The sequence below is a fragment of the Gopherus flavomarginatus genome, chromosome 12 (assembly GCF_025201925.1).
Source record: "Gopherus flavomarginatus isolate rGopFla2 chromosome 12, rGopFla2.mat.asm, whole genome shotgun sequence".
In the NCBI taxonomy this organism is placed as follows: domain Eukaryota; kingdom Metazoa; phylum Chordata; order Testudines; family Testudinidae; genus Gopherus; species Gopherus flavomarginatus.
Window position 1 is genome coordinate 19,424,779 of NC_066628.1, and position 22,178 is coordinate 19,446,956.

General features: G+C 43.5%; 1 pseudogene; it reads right to left on the minus strand.

The window, feature by feature from the left end:
• Positions 1 to 19,400: 19,400 nt before the first annotated feature.
• On the minus strand, positions 19,401 to 20,340 carry LOC127032132 (olfactory receptor 6B1-like; annotated as a pseudogene).
• Positions 20,341 to 22,178: the final 1,838 nt, after the last annotated feature.

A 22,178-nucleotide genomic window follows, 5' to 3' on the forward strand; every position in this document is an offset into this window, starting at 1 on the left:
CACTGAGAAAGAAATGACCGAACATAGACTCACTGCACAACTGAGAGCTTCATTCCAAAGAGGAGAATTTACACAAATGAAGATTGAAAGCCTGAAAACAGAGATTAGTTATGTAGAACTATGTACAAATGTTTTGGTGGGAGCAGTGACATAGGATAAACAGAAGCCATAAATGGAAGTAAATGTGAGGACAAATATGAGTGAAAAAGCACCTGAAGAAAGTACAGAAAATCTGAAGGATTTGTTGATCAAGATCATGCAGAGCCTAAGAGACTTTGAGCATCAGCCCTACCAACTGTGAAATTTGTAGACCATCACACACTGGAAAATACAATGAAAGCACTTAATGAAATGGTCAAGGAAACTGGAGAAGAAACAACAAGAATTAGCCAGTACAATTACATAATTTATGCTACAGTTACAGTAGCAGTTCTTTGGTTTAGCATCAAGCCATCTGAACATATGAACCATTGGAAAACTTCCTATCTTCAAGAATCTCCATGAATGTTAAAAAAGAAGAGTATGGTTTTATACTGAGATACCAGCCTACTGGATTAATATGAGAAAAATCATTTGAAGAGAAAAAAGCAGCAAACAGCCTTGGAGATGAAATATGTGAGAGCTTTGAAGTAACAATGCAGCTGATCGCTTAGTGTCATGGACTTGAAAGATTTCAGCACAAAGTTATTAGTATCAAGAGAACAGCCACTTCACCAGAGACCGTAGGAGATTCTTTCATCTGATTGATACTGAAAAAAAGAATAGGCAAAAATAGAGAGCCAATAAATGATGTTGGAGAGTTACACTGTTTCTGGAAGGAAATATGGTCTCAGACTGTACAACATAAGCAGACAGCGAACTGGATTAGAAATGAAAGAAAACGTTCACAAAACACACCACAGAGGAATACACAGAAAGACCACAGAAAGAAATGAGGTACTAAGATAAAGGAAGAAATGGAAATCAGCTGGACCAGATAGGATACATGGATTCTGGCCAAAACACCTTACAATACTCCATAATTGTTTATTTGAACAACTTAATAAATGTTTGAAGAATGGATTTCCAAGATGGATGGTGACAGGGACAATTCTTCTCATTCAGCAGAAAAAAAAAAAGAAAGAAGCAGGTTGCAGTGATCCTATGAATTACAGACTGACCACATGTTTACCAACTATATGGAAACTTCTAACAATAATTCTGTCAAAGAAGATCTGGGATAAGGCTAGCTCACACATGGAATACTGGTTCCTGACCAAAAAGGCAGCACAGTAAACCTGAAAGGAACAAAATTCCACCTCTGGCTAAACGGGAGGATCACAGAAGATGCAAAACAAAGAAGGAAAAAAGTTAGTGATTGTGTGGGCAGACTACCAGAGAGCATCCAACAGTGTCTCACAATCAGGGATCACTGATACACTGAAAATGTCCAAGATTCATCCACAGATCATTTCCTTTCTGCAGCAATCTATGTTTTACTGGAGTACTCGACTCTACCAGGAAGAGATTCATTGACGTGGTTCAAATTAAAAGAGAAATCTTTCAAGAGGATTCCTTAACATCAGTGCTGTTTGTGGTAACCATGCTGCCACTGACATGGATGCTTGTCGAGATAACCACAATTTAACATATCAGCAAAGAGCAACGATCAGTTAACAATTTGTTAGTCATCAACAATCTGAAACTACATGAACAGTCACAAAAAGGAGCTACAGAGATCGATGATGTGTGGAAAAGTTTGGTGAAGATATAAAGCTATGCGTTGGCTTGGCTAACTGTGTGTCAGCATCTCTAAAGATGGTCAGACTGGTACAATCTGATAACATACAAATTAATGAAGGAACTATCCAGGATATCTCAGCATGACCCCTACAAATATCTTGAATCAGGGAACTGTCAGAGCTACAAAAAAAACCGAAAGAAAAATTGAGGAAAGAATATTACAGATGTACAAGAACTACTCTATGGACAAAACTCAAGTCTAAGAATTTGATCTGAGCCATTAATATGTGGGTAATGCTGGTAGTACAGAATGTTGCTGGAGTGATCAAGTGGAATGAAGAGGAGAAGGAAAAAAATTGACATCCAAAGAAGACAGACAGCTGCTGATGATGCATAAAGTATTAGTTAGCAATCAAGTCATAGACAGGATGTACATCCAGTGATGTGATGAAGGAAAACCTCTGCTATCTCTGGAGGAAGCAATTGATAATGAAGACTATAATATCAAAATATACGAGGAGTCAACCAATATAAAGAGTGTCTGTTAATGATAACAAGCAATGACTAAGCTGAACGCAAGCTAAGAAAGAATGAAAGAAAAGAGAAAGCAAACTGCCAAAAAAAATCTGATAGATTTACATGGAGATCAATACACGGACAGTGGTGGACAGAGATCAAACCTATTGGTGACAGAAGATTGACAAACTCGTGACTTGTAGAAGGATCCCTCAACAAAGGAAACAGAGCCTCATTATGAGTGGACAAGAAAATTCCTTAAGGGCCTTAATTATTTAAGAAGTAAAATTGACCAACAACTGTTCCCCGAGCTGCAGAATGTGTTCTGAAAAGGAAGAGATGATGGAGCATGTGTTGAGCAACCACTAGAGCCTATCTGGGAGAGAATATATGAACAGACACAGTGAGGTTGCCAAGTGTCCATGTGCGCCACAATCTATGTGCTCTAGAGAATGAAGAGGTTAAGATTTATGGGCTCTGGCAATTGTCACAGACTGAATGGTGCGGTCAGGCATAGTTGTAGAAAAGAAAACAAACAAGCCCATGTTAATTGATGTTGCCGTGCCAGCAGACAGAAACATAACAAAAAAACAAACAAAACAAAAAACAAGGAGAGAGAATGACGATGTATGAAGAATGTTGCCTTGAAGGGAAGCAATTATGGAAAACAAAGACAATCCCAGCAGTAATTGAAGCACATGGTACAATCCCTAAGGATAAAAAATTTTAGGACTGCAAGACATCATGGTCAGTGACTTCCAGCAGACAGCTCTCTTAGGCACTGTGAGAATATGCAGGAAAGTCAAATGACAATGACAATGAATGAACTTGAGTACTAAAATACAAAGGAATTCTGTAAAGCTTTTAACAAAACTCCTGACCACACAAACCTAGAGAGTTCCGTCAGCCAGGATTTATTGGTGACTCATGGGGACACATTTTAGACAGCAGCTTTCTTCTTTTTAAGCTTAAAGATTTAATATGTTGAGAAAGCTATTTCTTTTTTAAAATAAATCCATCTTGTGTAATACTGAGGGACATTAATAATGATCATAATAAATGAATGTCCCCAGAAAACACTCCAGGCACGCTGACATGATTTGAAAATAAGGGGTCTGGCTGAAAATTAACAGGACTTTCATGTCTAAAAATCACTTTAAAGTTCCTTGGAAAATCTGATCTAGTGAGACTTTAGACTCAGTGTCCTGAACATCTGAATATCAAGCTGCTCATACATAAGAGAATCTCTCCTGCCCTCTTGGAAGTGAGTGGCTATTATTACGTTGATTTTTAGTGGCAATGGGAACAAAGCCAGCATTCTGTCCAACGTCATATCTATGTTTAATCCTGTATGTCTCCCGAGAGAGAAATTAAATCCTTTCCCCAGCAGCTAATCAGACAAATGCCCAAGCGAAGAGATCTTGTCCTGAATGTCTAGACTAGAACCTGAATGTCAACATAGTTAAATTCTGTGCAGAGTGAATTCCAAAGCTAAACTCCTTCTCCAGAGAATGTCCATCACACACACACACACCTCATTTATCTCAGTGCTGTCCTGCATGAGAGAGAGAGAGCTCGGTGATTCAAATAGTAGCTGGGTTGCCAGCCATGGCCCCTGTGCTGTAACTGACTCTATGTGATCAGCCTGCTGCATCTAGGCAGAAGTCAATGGGACTCCACAGAGAGACCCACTCCTAGATAAGTGGGGCAGAATCTGGTCCTTTTAAATTGAAAGAATAAAGAGATTAAAAAGGACTCAAATTATGAATCGACTCACCTGCCTATTAAACATGGATCATAAATATGGTGAGATCCTTCTGACCTGTGGTTTTCTCTTTCTGTTTTCTGTATCTACCTACCTACTTATTGATTTGGTTATCTAGTCTGTCTATCAGTGTCTGGAATACAGCATCTCAAGACATCCATTAGTTCTATGGACGTGGCCCTTGGGCCTTTCACTCAGAGGAGTGAAAGCACTGAAGGTGTGCAGGGTTATTTGTGGGAGTGGAGCAAACACCTTTCCTGAGCTGACTCCAAGACTAAAAGCTAATTTCCTGAGAACTATTTAAATACTGTTATGTTCCCCCTGGGAAAGTTCCCTGAAGTTCAATCTCTGTAACAAGCTCCCAGTAACACTGGGTTGGGTCAGTAATTAAGCAATGCTCTGTAGTGCATAAAAATAAGAGTAATTAGGCTTGGATTATCAAAGGATTTAGGTACCCAATCTCAGCAACAGTCAAAATAGACTCCTATTTTCAAACAGTCTAAGGAGCTAGACATCCAAATAGCAAATCATTTCATCTCCCCTACACTCCTTTGAAGCTCCAACCATAATATATAATTACCACAAGACGATAACATAGACAGATAGCCTGAAACTTACCTAATAAATGGACACAGGCTAGGGAATGGGGAAAAGAAGTAAATAGACTATATGATGACAGTAAACAGCTGTTGAAACAGAGGAGATAAATTGTACATTTTTTAGATGAATCATTTATTCACCAAAAAGGAAGTTTTGGTCAACTCCAAATTATTCATGGTTTTATCAGTAAATTTACTGAATTGTTTCAACCAGAAAAAATAAATATTGGGCTAAATTCACAAAATAGCAGGAGGAAGCGGAGTCCTTCTGCTGCTGCTTTTCTTGTAACTTCAGTCCATTGGCTAGGTCACTCTCCTTGCATGTGGGGGATCATGGTTCTCTTCCCATGGCTACCTGTTTGGGGGGCAGGGATCTTCCATCTCTGAGGAAAATACCTTAATTTCTGGGCTATAAGGTATTCTGGAGAATCGAAGCTGTTCCATACTGTATAAATAATTTAATAAAATACTCAATGGATCACAGAGTTGAACCTACCAAAGAAGTCCCCTAACACTGAGCTTCAGTGTAATTTTCCTCAAGCTTTCTAGCCCAATGACAGCTTCGATAGGAAATCTTGAGAAAACTCCACTCCAGTGTACCTATATACTGGTGGTTAGAGCCTTCAGCTCGGAGGTAGAAGTTTCGTTCCCTGATCTACAGGTGGTAGAATGAGGACGTGAACCCACATCTTCCAGAACACCAGTAATTAACACTGGGCAATGGTTGGAAGAAGGAGCACCACCTCCTCTTTCAGACATTTTGGTCAACCAAGACCCATTGACTTGTGCTCTACATAATTCAGGTGCTTCTGGCAATGCCACTTGCAGTTTCCATTTCATGAGGGAAAATGCCGTAGTTTGTTGTATTGGGGAAACACTCATGGTGCTCTCAGGCAACTTGACTTCATTTTTCTTTGTTTTGTTGTTTGCCTTAAGGTCCTCCTGAGAAGAGTGTGATTGTGATTTGTGTGTGTAAAGTAATGGAGGCTGGGATTTTTCAAAAGAGCCAATGGGATTTAGGCACACAACTTGCATTGAAATGCAAATTTCACTCAGTCAGTGGAAGTTTTACAGGGAATAAGGCCTGAGTAAAAAGTGAGATCAAACCTAAGGATTTCGGTATTAAAAAGTACACTGGATAGGAATCTTGTTCATGAAGACTCATCAGTCAAGGAAGAGACCAGTATCTATAGTCCAGCACAGCTGATCTCAAACAGTGATTCATTGTCCTCCAAAGCTCCATGGGCCAGATTTTTAAAAGGAGTTTAGGTGACTGAAGACACAGATAATTACCTACAAGTGTCTAGCTCCCATTGATTTCAAAGGGAGTTAAGTGCCTGGATGCTTTTGAAAATCCCAGTAGGCATCAATCTTTATAAATCTGGCTCTATGGTACTCTTCCTTCTGGTCCGGAGAGAGGAATATTTTGAAAACCAAGAATTGGGGAGACTGAAGTATTTGAAGAAGTCTCTCCCTCTCCCAAAGTGGAGATGAAAAAAAGTTGGAAGACAACTAGCCTATAAGTTAGAAGGCTCAGGGGGATGAAGGCATGATTCTATTTGAGAAAACTTTACAAGGAGAAATGCAAAGAAATTAAGGAGAATATTTAAAGTCTGAGTCTAAGAGAGACCAGTTGGATGTGGTCTTATATTTTAAATGGAACTTAAGGGAGTTAGGTACTCAAATCCCATTGACTGTCAACTAACTCCTTTAGGCTTCTTGAAAAATCACAGCCAGTGTATATGTAGGTAAACTGGTAGATATCAACAGGGTGAGGGGAAGGTAGCTTGGCCTACCAGGAGGATATAAAACGGGGTAAGTTAAAGTAGGCTGCTACCTTTTTTAATGTTCACCTTTTACAGAACCCCTTCAGTGTGCCAGACCCCCACAGGGTCCCACTTTTCTTTAAGTCCTTGTGGCCTTTCACACCATGAGCTCTGCACAGCGAGTCCAGTTGAGAGAGACTCCTGGTCACACAGTGTTACACTCTTCAGGGACCCATGCACCTCAGCAAACATTCACAGTGACACCAGGAAGCCTTTTCAACTGGAACACAGCACCGGGGAATCCTTGTGTTGGCATAGAGAAGCATAGCTAGCAGTCCATCCTGGCTAAGCCAGTGCTCCACCCAGCCAAGATACCATGGAATCCATTCCTCTCTCTCTCTCTCTTTCTGTCAGTGCTAGGTGAGGGCTGCTGAGCCGCCCTTAACCCAGCCACCTGACACTTCTTGGCCCATCCTCCTCCTCCTGCAGACCCATGCTGATTTCACATGTCCCGCCTGCCCAGAGTTGCTCATGGGCAGGTGTAAATTGTTCAGTCCTTGGGGATCTCATTGTCTTTCTGGATCCTCCACTGAAATAGGTCAGTTCCAGATGTTCCTTAATGACCTCTCCCTCCAAGACAGTGACTACAGTTAAGCCCCAAGAGCCTTTTAACCCTTTTACATCCACTTGGTAGCAATGCCTAAGCAAGTAAGTCACTGCCATGCATGTCATTTATCAAACTATTACAGAAAACCTTCTCTTCATCACATACAATTCTGACTACACCTCACAGAATGCACACAGATCACTCTACACAATCTGACCACTCCCCAGTGATATTTGAAAGACTATCAATGTCAGGATCTCAACAAGGGCAGTCAGGGCCAAAGGTCAGAGCAGGGGCAAACCTGAGGCTAGGAATAGCCAAGGAGTTTGTGGTCAGTTCCAGGCTCTGGTCAGTACCGAGTATTAAAATCCAAGTCAGGTTTCAGGGTCCGAGTCAGGAGATAAAGTCCAAGGTCAAGACAGAAGTTCAAGAGCATAAAACAAGAACAGTCATAACAGCTACAGAGATCCACATTGTTGTTTGGACGCTTCCTGGAGCGCCCCTTGGGTTTACGTAGGGCAGGGAGCCAATGAGGACTCATGGGGCTGCTGTCTGTCAAACCCTGGAGATGGAACTTCCTATGATCTGTGTAGACAGAAGGTCATGGGAAGTGGAGTGCAAGCTGGTTATAGCTGCTGTTGGGAGGACCCCTGGAGCTATTAACTGCCTGGTAGCTCTGCAGATCTGGGTTCTGGACCTCTGGGGGTTTACATTCAAATAAAAAGAACTAGTAGACTTGTTCTAGCTTAGGGTTTTAAAGTCAATTGGAGAATTAATAGGATTTAGGCACCTAGCTCCCTTCCAAACCTTTAAAATCCCAAACTTGAGATCTCTAACAACCAGGGTAAATCTTCATTGCCAGGGCCGGATCTAGGTTTTTTGCCAAACCAAGCAAAAAAAAATTTGGCTTCCCCCCACCCCAGCCCTGGGCTCCCCCCCACATACTCCCCTGCTGCCCCAGCCCTAGCCTCTCCCACGCAACCTGCACCCTCCTGCTGTCCCAACCCTGGGTCACTGGTAACTCGCTCCCAGGGTGGGTCATTCAGCAGGAATTTTGGATGTGCACAGAACACAGACAGGACTGGTTCCCGTATGGTAACAGGACTGCAGTAAAGGGGAACAATTTTCAGCTTGTGTGATTGGAGGATATCTGGATGCATATTATAAGACTGCCCTGCATAAATGAGGAAAAGTTGAGATGCCTTTATTATTCTTTTGTTCCACTCTTTGTTTCTATGGGGAATTTTCCAATGCAATATCACTGTCTTCCTTTTAAACAAATAGATATATATTCTAAAAAAGGCAATAGCTGTTGAAAATAGCAATTCCACTCCTAAAAACCACTGGGAAACATTTCTTGCTTCTTCATTTCTTATCCTACTTTGTCTACAGCAAATTACAGTGGATCAGTGTATTTGATTTGGGAGAAATGAAGTAACAGCTGCCCAAATTGAGCTTGAGCACTCCTGAATTTTCAGGGTGTTCAAATCTGGAAGGTAGGTGCTAGATTCTCTTTCTGAATATTAGCTAAATCTGGAAAGGAAAAGTCAATTTCTGCTTCCATGGCTCAAAAGTGGAAATCCTCTTACGTGCCTGATACTGGATCTAAAGCTGCCGAAGTCCCCTAGCAGAGCCTCCCCTCCCCTACTTTTCATTTTAAATTCTAGTCCAGGGTTTAGCAACCTTTCAGAAGTGCTGTGCCAAGTCTTCATTTATTCACTCTAATTTAAGGTTTTGGGTACTAGTAATGCATTATAACATTTTTAGAAGGTCTCTTTCTATAACTCTATAATATGTAACTAAACTATTGTGTGTAAAGTAAATAAGGATTTTAAAATGTTTAAGAAGCTTCATTTCAAATTAAATTAAAATGCAGAGCCCCTCAGATCGGTAGCCAGGATGTGGGCAGTGTGAGTGTTGCAGGTACACACAGTGCCAGAGGCAAGCAACAGTGGTTCGTTGCCCAGAGTGCTTAGCGCCAAGAAATATACCAGGGTGGAGAAGCAAACAACCAAGTTTATTTGAGCTCAAATAAGGTGCAAGGGAGAAATTAGCAATCTCAAATCCTGCACACTGCACACAGGCGGGACATTAATATTTATACCCCTCTTCTTGTATCTCCTTTTTCCATGCTGACTAGTTGCTCTCTCACTCCCCCCTTCTTTCCCATTCAGCTGCAGTAACTTTTCTCATTCAGTCTTTTGTCTTCCCCCTTCCTCCCCCTCTCTGCTGCTGAGACATGCATACTGTATCTTAAAATGGCCTTGAGCGTGCTTTAGCCCAGCTTCAATGTGTTACAGCAAAAAACTGGCTGTTACAACCAAAAACTAACTGCTAACACTACATTTCTGTAGCTGTTAGTACCCTAGGTTACAACAGGTTACACAAAATGTTCAACGTGGAGGTACTTTGGTTCACATAGGCCTTAAGCAAGGAAGATTTCTATCTAGTGACACCAACAACTCCCTCCTTTGAGAACACTCAACAAACTTTTGGCTGAGTTTTCTCATATTCAGAAGCTAGCATATTATTAAGCATGATAATTTTGGGGTCCTCCATGAGGGGGTGCACAGGGGTTTCTGAAGAACAAGAGGTACAAATTCTATGAATAAATGCTTTATAGCAAGTAAGCAAAAGAAGAGCAACAATGCACAGTACCGCACCCGTGAGCAGGAGACGAATTAACCTTGTTCCCACCCATCCAAGACTGGGCAACCAATTAAAGACAGTATCAAATAGGGAGGGAGTCTGTTCCAGGGCCTTCCACTGGTTAAAAGCCTGCTCGGTGGATAAAACGTGCTTATTGATGTCCTCTGCATTTTCTGGGACATATGTACAGCATTCTTTCCCAATAAGGGCACATATTCCACCCTGTGAAGCCAGAACATAATCTAGAGCTTGGCGGTTTTGTAGGGCCAGCAGGTGGAGCTGATAAAGCTCAGAACTGATGTTCTTTTCTATGGCCAGGGTGTTATTGGCAAACTGAGTGAGGAACACAGAGAGCTTTCAATAAAGTTGGGCTAGTCGTCCCACCCTATATGATGGAAGGAATATCATTACAAACCTATCTCCCTGACTGATAGACTCAACGGTAGCATATAAAGATCGCTGATACCTAGGGCGACCTGAGGGGGCCTGGGCCAAGACACGGAGAGGAGGAGCAAGATAGCCCAAATAACAACTTCCATACCAGCCACGAGGAAGCCATTAATAGGCACTATTACCACAGACCCAGAATGATTCACCATAGCTATCCTTTCCATTGTTCCTTTTCTGGTTTCGTAGGGTGTCATTTGTAGAGAGAGAAAAGGTTGCACTGCCTGTCTGTTGACCAGTGGCAGCTACTAAAGGAACAGTAAAGTTTATACCAGGACCAATATAGAACCTACATGTACTACCTCCTGCAAACCAGGTATGATTACTTGTACTGGATTGCTGAAAGCATATGAGACCATCGGGTGGAGAGCGCAACCGAATTGGCTGGGGTTTAAGTGTACTGTTATAATAAGGAATCCAAGAGCCATTGGGTAAATCATAAGGGGCATCTTCAGTACAATTACGTCATAAACCTTCATTAGTAGAGGTGCTGTATGTGGTTACCATCCACCTTTAATAGAAGTCTGACCAATTTTGGGGAACTACTCTCCAGGGTAACCCAGCAGCATGATGTGGGATTTGGACACAGATCCAACAATTGGAAAAAATTAAACTCATGGGCAAAAGCAATTTTTAGGGCTTCAAAGGTGTTAACAGTAAAATCCTTAGGAGGGTTGGGACCCCATCCAGCGTGCAGTTGGGCTATTCCAACAGGGAGAAATATGGCCCAAAGGAACCATAGAGAGCCTAAAATCCTAAGTCGCCAAAACCCCAAAGAATAAGAAGAACAACTAAAAGGCATATGAGAAACAAAAGGACCCATATTGCCAGGCAGGGCCATTCTTGAGAGGACAAAAACAACCAGTCGTCAGGATACTCCTGGGGAAGGGAATTAGGGAGCCCAGGGAAAACACTGCATTTAACACCTAATGCTGACAAGGATGAAAATGATATCGGGGCTCTCTATGGACCTGTACTCAAACAGAATCAAATGGCACAGGAGGAGAGGAGGGTGATAAAAACCCGTGAACCCTTTGATTGGGGCCCCTATGTACAAAGACATGTACCACCCACCGATCTTGATGAGGACAGTATTATGGCCGACTAATAGGGGGAATATGAGACCATACAGGAGGGCTTCCACCCATATAGGGTCTAAGAGAATGAAGAAGATTAGGTTTTGCCCTTATATCATTTAAACAACAGTTTTAGTCCAAGATCAGTATCACTGAGATCACTGACGGGCTGAACAGTCCACTGGTCTGTTGATGCTGGAGCTGGTACTTTCTTCAGACGGGAGTGATGAATCCAGGTCTTGTACCCTCAACCTTGGCCGCCGTGTGGGAAACCAGCAGAACTGTGTATGGTCCCTTCCACCGTTCATGCAGGGGTTCGTCCTTCCAGGTACGCACGAGCACGGAATCGCCTGGCTGCAAGGAGTGGACAGGAACATCCAGTGGGGATGGTTGTAGGTCTTTGGTATACCTGTGAAGAGACGAGAGAACAGCAGACAAAGAGCACATGTACTGTGATAAAAACCCACATCCTACTTCCCACTCCCCTGCCAGAACCGGGGTACCACTCATAGGCCATGCCCTTCCAAATACAATTTTGAAGGGACTAAGTCCTAATCTACCCTTAGGGAGAACCTGGATACGAAGCAGGGCAAGGGGTAAAGCATCAGACCATCGTAGAGAAGCCTCTTGGCAGATCTTTGAGAGGTGTCTTTTAAGGGTTTGATTCATACGCTCCACCACACCACTGGCTTGCGGTCGCCATGGGATGTGGAGCTTCCAAGGAATCTGTAGGGCCTCTGCTATATGCTTGATGATTTTTGATGTGAAGTGCGTTCCGTTGTCTGATTCCATCCACTGAGGAAGCCCAAAGCGAGTGTTGATTTCTTTGACAAATTTAAGGGCTACTGTTTTTGCTGTGCAGTTACGACATGGGTAGGCTTCAGGCCATCCACTGAACCAGTCCACCAAGACAAGGAGGTACTTAAACCCTTGGGTCTGGGGAAGTTCGGTAAAATCTATTTGCCACACCAGTCCTGGGCCTGGAGTAGTTCCAGAGTAGCTGGTGGTACTGAAGATCCTGGTTGAGGGTTGTTCTTTTGGCAAACTAAGCATTCAGCCTGCACTGGGAGGCCAGTGGTCGAAGTCCGGAGGTCAGGAAATATTTATCCATTAGCTGGGTAAGGGCCTCTCTGCCAGCGTGAGTAGTTTGATGTAATCTCCGCAGCACTGGTTGGATCAGGCTTTTTGGCAAGAGGATCTTTTCCCTCTGTGGAATGGAGCCACCTCTCCTTTTCCTGGAGACCGAGCTTGTCAGCCAGCTGCTTTTCCTCACAGGAGTACTGAGGAGTAGCAAAACTCCCCTACTGAAGGAATGAGGGCATGCATGTGGGTGTTTTCAGTTGTCGGTAAGTTCAAGGTGGCGGCACGCTTGACTTCTCTGTCCGCTCGAGCGTTACCCCTGGTTACATCTTGGTCTTCCTTTTGATGTGCCTTGCAGTGTATTACTGCTATCTCCGCTGGGAGCTGTACAGCTTCTAGGAGCCGGAGAATCTGGAACCCATGCTTGACCGGAGAGCCTTGAGCAGTTAGCATCCCCCTCTGCTTCCACAAACCTGCATGAGCGTGCAGCACTCCAGACGCATATCTGGAATCAGTGACAATGTTAACTCTTCTCCCTTTTGATAGTTCAAGCGCACGAGTTAAAGCTATTAATTCAGCCAGTTGGGCTGATCTCCCGGAAGGCAGACTTTCTGCTTCCACTGCCTCGTGGAGAGTTATAACAGCATAACCCGCCCTCCTTTGTCCATTAATAACAGCACTGCTGCCATCAGTGTACCATTCATAATCAGCATTTGGAAGTGGCTGATCTTTTAAGTCTGGGCGACTGGAATACTGGGCATCTATTACGTTTAAACAGTCATGTTCCTGTTCCTCTGTTTCAGGCAACAAGGTGGCTGGGTTAAGGGAAGGGCAGAGCTGCAGGGTAACTTCAGGGTTCTCCAGAAGTTTAGCTTGATACCGAGCTACCCGAGCCTGAATGAGCCAAAGACCACCCTTGACATCCAGCAAAGCCCTAACCAAATGGGGTGTATAAACTTGTATAGCCCCCCCCCAGCGTCAGCTTCTCAGCTTCCCCTAATACCAGAGCAGTAGCCGCAACCGCCCTTAAGTATGCTGGCCATCCCTTTGTAACTTGATCTAGGTATTTGGAAAAGTAGGCTACCGGATGTTTCCAAGTGCCTAATAGTTGGGCAAGCATGCCCAGAGCCACTCCTTTTCGCTCATGTACATACAATTGAAATGGCTTTGAAAGGTCCGGTAAACCCAAGGCCGGGGCTTCCATGAATTTTCTTTTTAAATTTTAAATGCCCTGTCAGCTTCTGGTGACCAGTGAAAAGGGTCGTGATCTGTTCCCTTGACACATTCATACAATGGTTTAGCCCACAATCCAAACTCTGGGATCCATATTCTGCAGAAGCCCACCATTCCCAGAAATGGCCTGAGCTGTTTACGATTGCTTGGGATAGGAACTTGGCATATAGCTTCTTTTCCCTCGTTAGAAAGTTGGTGCTCTCCCTGACTTATGTGGAACCCCAGGTACCGTACTTCTGGGAGGGCTATCTGAGCCTTATTTTGTGCTACTCTGTATCCTCGGAGTCCAATAAAGCTCAGGAGGCTTGCGGTGGCTTTAAGGCAAGGGGTCAGACCCACAGCTGCAATTAGCAAGTCATCAACATATTGCAGAAGGAGGACCTTGTCCTCATTATTCCATTCCTCCAAGTCCCTAGCCAGGGCCTGGCCAAAAAGGGTGGGGGAGTTTTTAAATCCCTGGGCCAACACAGTCCAGCAAAGCTGCTTTTTAACCCTCCTTTGGTCCTCTCACTCAAAGGAAAAAATCTCTTGAGATGGTGCATCAACCGGAATTGTAAAGAAAGCATCCTTTAAATCCAAAACTGAAAAATGGGCATACTGCCCCCCCACTGAGGCCAACAAGGTATATGGGTTTGGGACGAGGGGGTGCAAAGTTTTAACCCGTTCATTAACCGCTCTAAGGTCCTGTACCGGCCGGTACGTGCCATCAGGCTTTTGCACTGTCAAGATAGGAGTGTTCCAAGCTGACTGGCATTCTCGAAGTACGCTATATTGTAGGAATCGGTCTGTAGTTCCCTGTAACCCTTCTCTGGCTTCCCTCTTGATTGGGTACTGTTTGATTTGCACTAGGCCTTTTCCTGGCAAAAGCTGAATTTGAACAGGGGTTTGGTGTGTGGCTTTTCCTGGGATCCCTGATGCCCATACCAGGGGATATATCTGATCTTCCCACTGGCTCCACTCTGGGGCTTGCATGGCTGAGGGTTCAGCTGAAAGGGTCATTATCCATGCATTCTTAGGTGGTAAGGTAAGGGTTATTTCATCTTGAGTAAAATGTAGGGTGGCACCTGAACGACAAAGTAGGTCTCGCCCTAGCCAGGGCGTTGGGCAAGTAGGAAGGTAAACCAGCTTGTGAGATATAGTTCTGTTTCCCAAAGCACATTCCGCTGGGGCATATACTGGACACTTGGTTCCCTTGCCTGTGGCACCCATCACAGTAAGGGAATCTGCCTCCGGCAGCTGGAGGGGCTGGTTTACAGCAGTTCGTGCAGATCCAGAGTCTACTAAAAAGTCTATTTCTGAATTTCCCACCCTCATTTTTACTCGGGGCTCCGGGGGCGGGATGGTCCGTTTCCCCTGACATCCCTATTCATTATCCTCTGCCGCCATCATGTGGGTACTCTTCCTTTCAGGGCATTCATTTTTCCAATGTCCCTCCTGCCGACGAACAGCACACTGATTGGGACCCAAACGTTTTTCCTGTGAACCAGGACGTCCACGTCCACAGCCCCTTATTCCCCTTCCTCTTTCACCTCTTCTGGTACCAGCCTGCAGTGCTGCTACCATTATTTTTACTTGCCTTTTCTCCTTTTGTCCCTCTCTAAGGCTATAAGCCTTATTTGCAATTTCCAAAATCTGTGCCATAGTCATGGCCATTAAATCCTCCTTTTTTGTGTAATTTTCTTTTAATATCACAAGCTACACAGCTGAGAAAAACGCCCTTTATCATCGCTTCAGTTGCCTGATCATCAGGGTCTGCACTAGTATTTTGTCGAATAGTGTCTCTAATGCGCTGCAAAAAGGCAACTGGAGTTTCCTTTGGCTCCTGCACAATTTCATAGGGTTTGGCCCAATTATTGTGTCTAACCACCGAATGCCTGAGACCATGTAGAAGCAAATCCTTATTAGCAGCTAGGCGGGCAAAGTGCTGCTGACCCTTAGGGTCCCACTGGGGGTTTCTAAAGGGAACTTGATCTTTTGGTTCAGGGACATGTTCTGGGTCTGCCTCATGTCTTCGTTCTGCCTCCTCCCTAGCTTTTGCCAGTACCTGGTTCCGCTCAACCTCAGAAAGTAAAGTTCTTAAAAGGACCTGGCAATCATCCCATTCGGGCTTGTGACTCACTAGGCATCTCTCAAAGACTGAGATAAAATGACTTGGGTTTGTGGATAATTCTCCAGCCTGTGCTTTAAAGGCTGCTAGGGCCATGGGATCAAAAGGAACATGGCTGTACACTTGCAGAGTTTCTGCTACACGGTCCTGTGCTGCTTGGTGGGATATCCTGGCCTTGGTAAGCAGTGGGTAGACTCCCACAGGGGGAGCAATCTCCGGGGCTGAGGGTACCTTTTCTCCATATGGTGGGAGTGCTGTAGCCAAAGGGGACACCGGCTCTGCCATTACAATGGGGGAGGGGTTCGGGAAACTAACATTAGTTACTACTGATCCTGTCAGGGCTGCATTATATCTTACAGTCGGGGTTACCTTGCACCTTAATAAGAGATCAGATCTATTTCTTAACATCATAAACAGCTGTGCATACATAAGTAAATTCCATTTACCTGTTCTGTGGCAAAATAACAGTAATTGAAGGATTGTACTGTAATTTACTGATCCTTCAGGTGGCCACTTCTCATTACCTTCCAGCTGGTACTTACGCCAGTCTACTGTACAAAACCTTTGTAACCTATTTTTGGATAACGGATCCGATCCAAACACCTTCCAATTCTCCAGAATGCATTTTAGGGGGGAGCACCTTGCCTTCCCCACCTTGCTCTGCCCCGGCCCCATGTTGCAGGTAGACGCTGGGCGTCCCCAGGTCCTAACAGAGAGAGTCCAGACTTTTCCTACTTTATCCAAGGGACCGGTTCCTCACCGTCGCCCGCAGCTGCTTCTCCACTACTCGAGCGCGTTGCACCATTGTGCCCTCCGAGGTCAGCCAGATCACATCTCCGCCGAGGCCCACAATGAAGTCACCAGTGTGCGCTGGGCGTCGGTCGTCACTGCAATCCGTTGACCGCCAGAAGGGATCCGGGCAAGGCCAGTTTCAGCCTCTTGGCCCACCCAGGGATGCCAAAAACTGTTGCAGGCACACACAGTGCCAGAGGCAAGCAACAGTGGTTCGTTGCCCAGAGTGCTTAGCATCAATAAACATACCAGGGTGGAGAAGCAAACAACCAAGTTTATTTGAGCTCAAATAAGATGCAAGGGAGAAATTAGCAATCTCAAATCCTGCACACTGCACACAGGCGGGACATTAATATTTATACCCCTCTTCTTGTATCTCCTTTTTCCATGCTGACTAGTTGCTCTCTCACTCCCCCCTTCTTTCCCATTCAGCTGCAGTAACTTTTCTCATTCAATCTTTTGTCTTCCCTCTTCCTCCCCTTCTCTGCTGGTGAGATATGCATACTGTATCTTAAAATGGCCTTGAGCGTGCTTTAGCCTAGCTTCAATGTGTTACAGCAAAGAACTGGCTGTTACAACCAAAAACTAACTGATAACACTACATTTCTGTAGCTATTAATACCCTCGGTTACAACAGGTTACACAAAATGTTCAACATGGAGGTACTTTGGTTCACATAGGCCTTAAGCAAGGAAGATTTCTATTGAGTGACATCAACATGAGTGCCACTGAAAATCAGCTTGCATGTCGCCTTCAGCACGCATGCCATAGGTTGCCTACCCCTGCTCTAGTGGGATCCACATACCTCCCTTGCTAGACTTCAGATAGAGAGGTGCACTGTCCATTTTGACCACCCACTTCCTTCTTTGTGGGCTGCAAGCTGAGGTCACACCAGTATCCCTAATACAGTCTGGGGAAGTCTTCTGAAGGGGATATCTGGGGCAAAGCCTTCTACTCCTTGGGCACACTTGTTCCCCATTCACAGTGCCACCCCTTTTGACTCTCAGCATGGTTCAGCTACCTCACTCCCTACCCCTCCCATTCCTGTTGATAGCAGCCAAGGGATTGCTGGGAAATATAGTTCTTTCCCTGCTCCAGGGCTGGCTCTATAGGCAGGGAGCTAGGCAACACACTACAGCTCCCAGGGTCCCGTGCGTTCTCAGCTCCCATGCTGGATCTCAGCTGCTCCGTGGCTCCGCTTCTCCAGGGTTATGAGAGGGGAGGAAGTGAGTTAAAAAAAAAAAGGATGGCCAAAATGCCGCCCCCTGGAAATGTGCTGCCCCAATCACCTGCTTGTTTTGCTGGTGCCTAGAGCTGGCCCTATTCATTTCTCATGTAGGCTGAGCTGAGTGTGTTATCCAATATTTTCAGTGAAAATGGCACCGGTTTTCTGAAAACACAAAACCAAACAAAAACCCCACATATATACAGTAAGAGTCCTCACAGCTCCCCATGGAAGGCTGTTCCAAAACTTCACTCCTCTGATGGTTAGAAATTTTTAAATCATGATTGGACATCTCTTTCTAAAAAGATAAACTCTAGCTCAACCACAGTGTATGAGATTGATGTAAGAATGACCGGGTGGCTCTCTCTGGTTTCAAGTATCAGAGGGGTAGCCATGTTAGTCTGGATCTGTAAAAGCAGCAAAGAGTCCTGTGGCACCTTATAGACTAACAGAAATATTGTAGCATGAGTTTTTGTGGGTACTGATGAAGTGTGTATTCACCCACGAAAGCTCATGCTACAATATGTCTGTTAGTTTACAAGGTGCCACAGGACTCTTTGCTGCTCTCTCTGGTTTGTATTACACAAGAGATAGAGCTGAGATGATTGTAATGGTCCCTTTTCACCTTAAAATACATGAATTAAACATTGATATTGTCATAGCTCCTAGAAGCCAACAACAACGGATTCCCATTGTGCTAGATGCTGTATAAAGAAACATAAAATGGCAATCCCTAGTTCTGATTTGCTAGAGTTTTACATTGCATTGACATTACAAAGGTGCAATGCACAAGGGGGAAGGCCAGGCATAATCAAGTCCAATACCTGTAAGAGTGGCGTACTCTTCCCTCATTCATCTTAATGAGATGTAAACTCTGAGACCTCATGATCTCAAATTTCATACCAGCAATGTCATTTTTGCAGAAACATCAAACTCTGTGGGTTTATCTCATCTCCTTGGGGTTTTAAATCTAAAACACAATGATCACAATGTTAATGTCATTGCTGGTCATTTTTGAATATGTGTTTGTGTCTGCTGAATGTAATATCAAATATTTGGGTGTAGGAAAGTAAGGCTACTCGTTGTGGCAAATAGGAAACTAAGGTCCTTGTTCTATAAATTGCTTTGTTTGTGTGTACACCTGCATTCACATGGAACCTAACTGAGGTCAGTGGCGAGGCATGTGGGCACATGGTAGAGGCTTTGCTGACAATATTTGGATGAAGTATTCCCTATGTCTAATCACTACCGGCACTGCCCACAAGGGGCAGGACATACAAAATCTGCATCTCCCCTCTGCTGCTAAATACATAATTTGCCTCCTGGGTGCCAGTCCAGGTGTAAGCACAGCATAGCTCTCTGCCCTGTTCTGAATAGTTTACCAAGGGTTGTAGTGGAATCTTCATCACTGACAATTTTTAAATCAAGCCTGGATTTTGTTTTTATCCTAAAGATCTGCATTAGGAATTATATTGGGGATTATTCTGTGGCCTGTGTTATACAGGAGATTGGGCTAGGTGAGCACAATGGTCCCTTCTGGCCTTGCAGTCTGAGAATTTAGCCAAGCTCACACAGGAAACATGTACTTGAGCAGGGAACTGAAAGTAGTTTTCCCAACTTCCAAGCTAGTGTCCTAGCTACTGGCACATCCTTCATTTGGTAGTAAGTAGTATATGTATAGGGAGGGCATCCAAATCCCTTTATCAGCTTTGACAAAGGTTGGACTTTGGGCTATTGACTTCAATGAGACTACTTGTGTGTATAAGGTGAGAAAGAATTTAGCAATCAAGATAGGACAGAGCCCCCGGTCATGCACTTAGCATGGATTTTTACTGAAAAGCTTTCTCAATGTCTCTTTCACCTCCTTGTTTCTCAGGCTGTATACGATGGGGTTGATCAGTGGTGTCACCACTGTGTACAGCACGGAAAAGGTCTTGTTTAAGTTTGGCCACTGGTTGTCTATGGGAGCCGCGTAGACCACCATAAGTGTGCCATAGAACACAGACACCACAATGAGGTGGGAGGAGCAGGTGGAGAAGGCTTTCTGCTTCCCAGAGGTGGAAGGAATCTTCAGGATGGTGGAGATTATTTTGTAGTAGGACAGTACGGTTAGAAGGAAAGGCAAGAAGGACACAAGGGAGGCTATGATGAAAGCTAGTATCCTGACCATGTAGATATCCCCACAGGAGAGTTTAATTATGGGTGTCAGGTCACAGAAGAAATGGTCGATCTCTTGGAAACACAGAAAGGTAACCTAGAAACCATGGGCATGGTGACCACCAGTGAAAGGAACCTAATGACCCATGACCCCACTGCCAACTGAAAGCAAAGCTGGAAGCTCATGGTGGAGGCGTAATGCAATGGTTTGCATATGGCCAAGTAACAGTCGTAGGACATGGCAGCAAGCAGGAAGCACTCGGCAACCACCAGAGATCCGAAGATGTAGAATTGCAAGAGACAAGAAGAGAAGGAAATGTCTTCTTGCACCACCAGGAGGGTTTTCAGCATCTTGGGGCGACGCTGGTAGTGTAGCAGACTTCCAGGACAGACAGGTTGCCCAGGAAAAAGTACATGGGGTTGTGCAGGTTGTGGTTATATGATACCGTCACAATGATCAGGATATTCTCAGTGAGTGTTACTATGTAGATAGCCAGGAACACCATGAATACAGAGATATTCAGCTCATGAAGGTCACTGAATCCCAGGAGAATGAACTCTGTGATGGTTGTTTGGTTTTCCCCCTCTACATGAGGCATGTCTTCACAGAGAGAAAAAGAAACTCAGAAGAATATTGTTAGCTCTGAGAACAGAGCTTTATTAATAATAATTATTAATTACTATTTATTTTATTACCATATCACTTAAAAGTATCAGTACAGGACCAGGACCCAATTGTACCAGATGCTGTGCAAACACAGAACAAAAGGGCAGTTTCTGCCCCAAGGATTTTACAGTCTAATTATCAGACTAGGGGCAACAGATGGAGACATACATACGGGAGAGTACAAGGAAACACTGAGATTGTATTCTTTGATTCCAAGGCTGGAAGGGACCATTGTGATCATCTAGTCTGACCTGTTATATAACACAGGCCAGAGAAGTTCTCCAAAATATTTCCTAGAGCAGATCTGTTAGAAAAAAACATCCAATCTGGATTTTAAAATGGTCAGTGATGAAAAATCCAACATGACCCTTGGCAAATGGTTTCAATGATTAATTACTCTCATTGTTAAAAATTGACACCTTATTTCCAGTCTGAATTTGTCTAGCTTCAACTTCCAGCCATTGGACCATGTTAGGCCTGTCTCTGCTAGACTGGAGAACTCATTATCAAATATTTCTTCCCCATGAAGGTACTTATAGACTGTCATCAAGTCACCCCCTATTCTTTTCTTTCTTAGGCAAATAGGTTGAACTCCTTGAGTCTTTTACTATAACACATGTTCTCAATTCTTTAATCATTCTCATGGCTCTTCTATGAACCCTCTCCACTGAACACTGAATTCCAGCAATGGTCACATCAGTACCAAATACGAAGGTAAAATAACCTCTCTGTGCCTACTGTTTATGCATACCAGGATTGCATTAACCTTTTGGCCACAGCGTCACACTGGAAGCTCATATTCAATTGATAGACTTTGGTCTCTGCATACCAACAGCCTAACCATTGTCAAGTTTTTTGTAGATATCATGACAAGGAGGTGTCTTGAGGAGGGAATAGAAGGTGGATAATGAAGTAGATTTGTGGGACAGCACTGGAGAAAGCATAAAGTTGCCGGGTTTACTTTTATGAATTATTAGTAAACCTGATCATATCTTTTTTTCTCTGCGACATTTTTGAGAACTTTCATTGAAAAACTGCAGATTTTTAGCTGAAGCCGATTTTTTTTTAGTGAAAACCTGAATATTTTCTGCTAAAAACTGCTAAAAATGTAAACATTTTGACCAAAAATTGATAGCGTTTGATTTTCAAATAAAAAATAATGGGTCAGGATTATTATTTTTTTTTCTTGGGGGGGTGTTGTTTGTTTAGAGGAGCAGACACTTTCTTCTATAATTCTCATTTTGTCAAAAATCCAGTTTTCTGCAAAAAAAAATGTTTTGATGGAATTTTTTTGACTGGTCCTAATTATTAGTGTTCCCCCTTCCCCTCTTTATTCTTCATAAATGAGAGTTTTTCCTCCAGTAGAAAATTTAATTTTGCCCTTTAGTTTCAACATGCAAAAACTGTGTAATTAAAATTGAGGCTTTGCAGACCCATATTAGCTTACATTGATTTGTAAAGACACATTTGATATTTTCCTTTTTTTCACCCATCATGGTGTCAAGTGTACAGAGTAAGGAAACATGGTTATAGTTCATATTGACCAAACCTGAGAAACATTTTTATTTTAAATGAACTCCTCTGGTCCACACAGACTCTTTTCCTTTTTAAGGGAAAAAGGTGATGGTAGACATGGTAAATGTTAACCAGCATTGATAATATCTGTATATGATTGCACACAATAGTGAGTAATTCTCAGACATGGTCAAAATTGGATGAACACAAATTTTCCCATCTTAAAATGTAATTTAAATGAAATTAAAAGGAAAA